The 8357-nt window shown below is 37.2% G+C and overlaps 1 protein-coding gene across 1 annotated transcript in view; it reads left to right on the top strand.

Moving 5' to 3' along the window:
• Window positions 1-3229: 3229 nt before the first annotated feature.
• Window positions 3230-8357, top strand: part of LOC142107772 (chemerin-like receptor 1) — a 12889-nt gene continuing 7761 nt past the window's right edge. Inside the window, exon 1 of the mRNA XM_075191390.1 lies at window positions 3230-3323. The gene's annotated coding sequence lies outside the window, so the exon portion shown is untranslated. The remainder of the gene's footprint in view (window positions 3324-8357) is intronic.

The raw sequence follows: 8357 nt of genomic DNA, 5'->3' as shown, positions 1-8357 counted from the left end.
TTGCTGTGTGACTGGATTATACAGCCCACTAAGCATGTTTTACCTTTGCAATCTGGTTGGACCAATATGCAATATGGAGCACTTAAACTCATGTATCATACTCCCATTGTCCCATAGATTGTAAGCTTATGAGCAATGCCCTCTTACCTCTTTGTCTGTATTACCCAGTATTGTTTTATTTTATTGTGTTTATTCCCAATTGTAAAGCGCTACGGATCTGGCTGGCACTATGGAAATATATGTTGATGATCAACTGGAAAATATTAATTTTCTATGAAATATTTTAGTGGACATATCCTTTAATGCAGAGGCTTTACGTACATTGGAAATAGAACAAATTAATGTGTAACACAATGAAACACAGTGAATGGACCTAAGCTTCTGTGCTTAACTAGAACCCATAATAACGCCTTCACTAGACCCATGGGTAAGATTTGAGTCTAAATCCTCTTGACCAATGACAATGATCTATTACTTATTAACCTACTGTATTAGTGAGATACACGCGGCTCCGCCCACCTGTGTATGGACAGTTGAACATAACAATCATAGACTTATACAGAAATGTTGAATGTCACTCAAAATAATGTTTAACATTTATCATTGAAAAAGTCCTGTCCACCTTTGATTTCACCCTTCACCTATGTTTCCGATCTGCATCTCCGGCCACAGGGGGATGATTTTGGGTTTGTATTTAAACCCCTTGCAGTGCAAAATAGTTTAGTAGACTGCAAATAAAGCCCCTTTATTTATTTAATCAAAGAGTTGGTCTGGTGCCCATTATTGTTCAAACTTGTGCACAGCTATGCTTGTCGTGTATGCCACACTTAGCTATGGTCATGGGTTCCTGTTTCCTAATTTCCTACAATAATCTAAGAATAAGGAGAGACAGAGAGACACAGAGAAAATCAGTAACACAACTGTGTTGTGAATTATTCTTCCTGCTTGGTGGAAGGACTAAATTGGGGCAGGCATAGAGGTGGCACCGGGGCTACTGTGGACAGTGTAACCTGGGGGTAAATTTGATGAAGGAAGACAAGCACAGTCTACGGGCAACTGTGTAGTACAGCAGTGGCCAACCTGTGGCTCTAGAGCCACATGCAGCTCTTTGAGCTTTGAAATGTGGCTCCTGACTGGGATCATCAATGAAATATAGTGTTTCAGGTGCCGGCAGGGGTAGATTGGAAAACATTCAGCTGTTCGACTGACCGAGAGAAACCATGTCTTGTGACCTCCTCTGCACAATGTAGGGAGGTCACGGTGTCAGAGACAATCAGATCAGGAAAGGAAGAGGAGAGAGTGTAGTGTGCTCTTCCTCCTTGATCTGCGCGAGCTCCAGCGGCTAAGTGCTGAAGGTGGAAGAGGTAAATAAGGGGCATGTGAAGAGGCTATTAGGCAACTAAGGAGATGTGATGACATTTGGGGAGATATGATGGAATGTGTGAATGTTTATTGGTATGTGGGGAGGTCTGATGACATGTATGGGGAATTTGGGTATATCTGATGTCATGTGGGAAGGTCTTATGGCATGTAAATGTTGGGCAAAATGCGCAAAATTACTGTGCGCATGCGCTGCAAAGGACATACAACACAGAGTGCAACAATGTTCAATTCATCTTCGCGCACAAAGGACCCTTACTACAGACTACGATTAACGGGGCAGAAAAGGGAGAAGAATGGGTGTATGTACATAGCCTGTCAATGTAAAGTAAGGGCGTGCCGAGCTTGAATGCCCGCAGCAGCGTCCGCTTCAAGCGTTGGGCATATCAAAGATACGTTTTTTTCAGTCGTATCCCTTGCACCAGCTTCAGGTCTAATCTAAGTTCCGATTACTACTGATGACGGCTGAGTATGCCTGCTAGAACATGTGTTTGCAATCAGAAGCAACTGTAAAAAATGTATTTTATGTACAGCAGATATTAGTTACATCCTAATAAATGTATTTTATTGAAAAATAAAAACTGTATTTTTTAATGTTTTATTATGCTATTAATTGAATTTTTTTATTTCCTGTGCGTTCTTTTGTAACTTTATATTCCACATATGTATTGGACGTATCCTGAAGTGTCTTGACTGTTAGAGCAGACCTACACCTGTATTCATCAACAGACGTATCTTCACATCCTCTCCTTTTTGAATATGGAGTGCGTATATCTTATACACATGCGATTTGTTTTTTTTTGTTTTTTAAATAAAAGCACTTTATGTTTGTTTTGCATTTGGTAATGAATCAGGACCATTGTGTTAATGCTGTTTGTCCTAATATTAAAGTAATTCTATCGTTTTTAAACAAGCATTGCCCAATCAATTGTATATGTTTCCATAGCACATGGTGGTTTATTTTAGCAGATGTAAATAATCAACAATTCAATACATTATTATTTTATGATAAAGTACAGTACAGCACAGCCAATACCAAAAGTTACATACATACATACCGCTGCAATCGCTGCACTTCCATGGGTCCCAATGGAACAGTGTATCTGTTAGATAACTGTGGTCAGAGTAGCCTGACCCTGGTGGGGGATGCAGCTAATATATACAGTCATTGTTTCATTGTGAACAATAGAGATGACGTAGCTTGCTTCTATAGGTCCAGGCACAGGGTGGCTTCAGGGTAAACAGTTCATAGGCTGATTCAATCTAAGGAATCCAAAGGAGGGGGTCGTCTCTCCAGGGGGTCTGCTCCTTTCATAGCCAGCATCATACAAAGGATTATTCCCTAATACCAATAACTAAAGTATGCAATGTGCGATCTCTTCGCCGACTGCACCGGACAGCTGCTGATGATTAGGGCTTCAATATGATATCAGGCATGACACCTTTCCTATAACCTAAACCATTAATAACACTAAAATGTACATATAATCATATTATATAAACTAATAATAAACCAAATGCTATCTGCTCATAAATTACAGTGTAACGGAACCAATATGAATTGTATAAATAACTAAATGTTGTAATGCTAGTGTGTGCGTGCGTATTTTACCGTGCGATCGCATCACGCCACGTGTTACCTGGCGTACGCTTCGCAATACGCACGGCAAACCAATATTAAACCAATATACTTTCGTTCATCCAATTATACGACTTCAACACAAATTACCTCTGTAGGGCTCACATCTTATTAGCAATTACTGAAATTGTGAAATAACTTCCTGAAAGGGGATGTCCTAATGATTAGAATACTTCCCTACGTGATTCAGTAAATTCAGCAGAAGTGTTGTCACCACTGAGGGTCTATATTAAATTTTTTGTGACAGAACAAAAAGAAAACATTTCTAGAAATTAGAGGGGACAAGCTACATCAAGATTAACAAGTAAGTAACTGACTAAACGTTATTCTTACTATAAATCCATGCACAATATTGCACTTGCACCTATAACCATATACATAAATATATACACACTCAGATGTATTTGCAAATGTTCTCTATGAAGACACTTTGTTCTCTGCAAATTATTTTTAAGAGATATTAAAATGTTTTTACAGCTATTCAAAATAGGCAAAAAAAACAACAGTTAAAAAGGATACCACAAGTTTCTATTAAAAATGCAAAGACTATTACAGGGAAAAAACAGCACTAGATGTCTACAACCAGCAAATAAATTTAAAATTGTAAAATGAATCGAAAACATTTATCAGATATAATATCCAAATAAAAAAAATAACGTGATTAGAGATAAACTTGCTAGCCTCATATTAAAACAAAAAACCCCATCACAATGTATTATTCCATATTAATGTAAAATTAAACCAATGGGTTAAAATATAAAATAAATACTATATAATTGCTGTACTGTAAATGCAAATACTATTGCTGTATGTAAAAAAAAAAAAGGTCACCAAAATTAATAAATACATACTAGCTATAGCTACTTTGATATTTTGTTATCATAAATTATAATGTAAATTCTAATAAAATCTCTTTTTGGGTCGATGCTGTGGGACCCTGAATTCTACACTAGCTCTCAAACACTGCGGTGTGACAATAAAGTTTGCAGTCCTCTATAAAGGTCACAAGCCTGTAAGCTATAAAAGAAAATTTCACTTTCTTTTAGCTCCATATATAGAGCTATGTTTATATGTCTATATATGACTTTTATAGACGTATATAAAAAAGATGTCACAAATAAAAATTTTTTTTATTATAGGCAACTTTTCAACTTATAACTATCAAAATATATGTTTTACAATAATAATAATAATAATAATAATCTGCTCTCTTAGAAATTTCAGGCATATTAGTCATTAAGAGTAAAGCGGCTTATTGATTAACAAGAGATAATTTTGTAACTCTGAGACAAAATGTTTATCTCTGTTTTATGAAACTATTTTTGACTGTACGATATACAGTAAATAGCACTACTGTACAGTATAAGGACACTTTATTAACCTTACGTTAAGTATGCGTTACTAAACTGCAATTAATGCTAATGGGGTCAATGACAAACCAAAAAAATATAGGGACAGTGTGGCTACAATTGCTGCATGTTTACATTTTTATTACTTTATACACTTTTTATTTGTGGAGTTCAATAGTGAAATGAACACGGTCTTCCAACAGTACGAGGCACCTATCCATCTGGGAAGATCTTGGTGTCAAACACATCTCCAACTAGCTTATGTCACACATACATTAAACGTTTAGAACACCAACATTATGCTGACAGAGCAATAATCCCACCTGCAAAGCATGTAGCTTGATTCTTTTTTGCCAAATATATATGAAATTCGGTAGCTGCTTAAACTTAGTCGTATGGTATAGGCGGCAGAGTTTCTTTAATATTTACCCACTTGAATTTATTGATTGAGAAAGGAATGAAGGTAGTTTAAGTGACTTTTTTTTTTTTACTTTGCTTTTTGAGTAGATCTAGATCTCCTTCTATATTTTATCACATAATCAACAAACTAAATTCTGCTAAAAAAAACCCAAAATATATTCACATCTACTCCCCCGCCCTAAAGAACATCAGGAATGTTTTTGTGTCTGACCAGAAATAGTAAGAATGTCCAAATGTTCACACTAAACAAGTACTTCCCTCATTTAAGAAAATATACTCTGTGATGGGTGAATAGAGGAAGCAACAACATACAGTGTCCGTATCATCCCCTATAAAGGTCGTTTGTTTTAATGTGGGTTATGATGGGGTTACTCAATCCTGCATGAAATGTCATTTACCAGCTGCAGAGTCCTCTGACACACAGCGCAATTAATTGTGTGCAAACGTGTCTACTGCCCCACCTTGTTTATATATAGGTCCTCACTACACTTCTCCATATCAAAGTTCTACCTACAGTACAATCCCCAGTGGGCCACCGTCATTAGTTAATACTAGTACACTTGTATCTTAAAATATTACTTGTTGGAGCCTTAATTATCTTGTGATTCATCTTTTTAGCATCAGCACCACCCAGTGGCCCATTTATGAAAAGCAAATGTATGGGGAGCAGCATATGCAGTAACAATATAAAAAAACTGGTGTGCTTTAATTACACCATAACTACATAAATATGTATATATATATATATATATATATATATATATATATATATATATATATATATATACAGTATTTATACATTTTTGTATCAGGTAACAATTAAGCCATTTCCCTAATTTCCTTGAATTAAACATGCTATAGGGATCACATAGGCATAAACACAGTTGTGTTTGCCAGGATTCAGTTGGAGATTTATTGAGTCTTTATTTTGCATGTTACAATTGTATATATATATATATATATATATATATATATATATATATATATATATATATATATTTATTTATTTATTTTTTCAACACATTTATTATTACACTTTGCCTATAAATATGCTTCCCTGTATAAATAGCTTTTTCTATAGAAATAGGTGTGTAATTTCAAACTGTTATTTGTACTGCAGACCTGTTTTGTTTTGTTTTTTTGTGGTTTTTTTTAAAAGCTTCGTAAATGACCTTTATGGTGTTTGCCTTCATGACTATATGACTATTTTGTAATAGCGATGTGCACCGGCGACTTTTGGTGTCTCGTGTTTTGTGTTTTGGATTCGGATTTGCTTGAGGTTTTGGGTTCGGATTTGTCTCGCAAAACACCTGCCGAAAGGTTTTGGTTCGGATTTAAGGTTTTGGATTCGGATTTTTTTTGAAAAAAGCATAAAAAGTTCAAAAATCAAGTTTTTGGGCTTATTTGCACTCCTACGCTATTATTAACCTCAATAACATTCAATAACAATCATTTCCACTAATTTACAGTGTATTCTGAACACCTCACAATATTGTTATTAGTCCAAAACGTTGCAACGAGGTATCTTTCTGGACTGCGTAGTGGAGTGATCCCCACAATATAGTAAGAAAACCATCAACTGGTCTTAATCGCACCAAAAAATGTACCTGGACTGCGTAGAGGAGTGGTCACCACAATATAATTTAAAAACCCTGAACTGGTATGAATCGCACCAAATAATGTACCTGGACTGCATAGAGGAGTGGTCACCACAATATAATAAGAAAACCATCAACTGGTCTTAATCGCACCAAAAAATGTACCTGGACGGCGTAGAGGAGTGGTCACCACAATATAATTTAAAAACCATCAACTGATCTGAATCGCACCAAAAAATGTACCTGGACTGCGTAGAGGAGGGGTCACCACAATATAAATAATAAAAAACCCTCCACGGGTCTGAATTCCCCCCAAAAAAAATCTGGACTGCGTAGTAGGGTGGCCCCGGTACCCAATTTGATACCGGGGCCACAATATAATTAATACACCCTCAACTGGTCAGAATTCCACCAAACAAGTATCTGGACTGCGTGGTGGGGTGGCCCCGGTACTAAATTTGGTACCGGGGCCACAATACCTCCTCCAACTTCCAAGTGTAGTGTTTATAACATATTAACACTACACTAATTCTAGCACGTCAATACCTCTTGTTTTAAATAATGACAGGGCATTTAACTTTTGATTTAATTTTTTAAATTTGTTGACATTTTGTTTTACTTTTTGAACATGGCAAACGACTGTTGAATGGTCACATAATGCCAAAAAAAAGAGTTGCAAGATGGAATTGTCCTTGGGCCCTCCCACCCACCCTTATGTTGTTGAAATAGGACATGCACACTTTAACAAACCAATCATTTCAGCGACAGGGCCTACCAAACAACTGTGGCTGAAATGATTGGTTTGTTTGGGCCCCCACACCAAAAAAACAATTCATCTCTCCCTGTACAAACTAAACAGGCTCTACTGAGGAAAGATGTCGTCCTCATCCTCAACCTCTGATTCCTCTCCCCCTACAGTGTGTACTTCCTCCTTCTCACACATTATCAATTCGTCCCCGCTGGACTCCACAACCACAGGTCCCTCTGTACTATCTGGAGGGCAGTGCTGTACTTCATTGAGGAATTGATTATTCATTTTTATAAACATCATTTTTTCAACGTTGTGAGGAAGCAACCTCCTTCGCCGCTCACTGACCAGGTTCCCCGCTGCACTAAAAACTCTTTCCGAGTACACACTGGAGGGGGGACAACTCAGGTAAAATAGAGCCAGTTTGTACAGGAGCTTCCAAACTGCCTTTTTTTCCTGCTAGTAACAATATGGACTGTCTGACATGTCTATTTGGATGGTGTCATCAAAATAATCCTCCACCATTTTTTCAATTGTGACAGCATCCAATGCAGCAACAGTAGACATGTCTGCAATGATTGGCAGGTCCTTCAGTCCGGACCAGATGTTATCAGCATCCCCGCCAGCGGGTCTTTTAGGAAAACTGAGCTTTTTCCTCGCAGCTTTATCCTCCAAATTTTTGTTTTCCATTATATGTAGCACAAGAGAGAGTACCCCTAAGCCACACACACTCGGCAAAGCCTTTAAAAATTATATGCGGCACAGGAGAGTACCACTGTACTTATACTGCAGAATCAGTGAATTTTGTAATATTGCAGTACCACTGGACTTATACTGCAGAATCAGTGAACTTTGTAATATTGCAGTACCACTGGTGGACTTATACTGCAGAATCAGTGAACTTTGTAATATTGCAGTACCAATGGACTTATACTGCAGGATTGTTTTTGGATATTTTTTTTTAAATTATTTTTTTTATAACTTTTTTTAAATTTTTTTATAACTTGGGAATAATGGGGAAATAACAATGCCCTTAGAAGGACAGAGCACAGGACACAGCACCACTGGACTGAAGAGGACACAGCACAGGACCCAGCAGCACCACTGAACTCAGAAGGACAGAGCACAGGACACAGCACCACTGGACTGAGCACAGCACAGGATATAGCAGGGCAGAGGACACCTAACACAACCTCCCTCTACCCTGATCAATGCCTGAGTGA

Source organism: Mixophyes fleayi, chromosome 11, assembly GCF_038048845.1.
Source record: "Mixophyes fleayi isolate aMixFle1 chromosome 11, aMixFle1.hap1, whole genome shotgun sequence".
NCBI classification, from domain to species: domain Eukaryota; kingdom Metazoa; phylum Chordata; class Amphibia; order Anura; family Limnodynastidae; genus Mixophyes; species Mixophyes fleayi.
The sequence above is the reverse complement of the archived record's forward strand: the minus strand, read 5'-3'. Positions and strand labels throughout refer to the sequence as shown.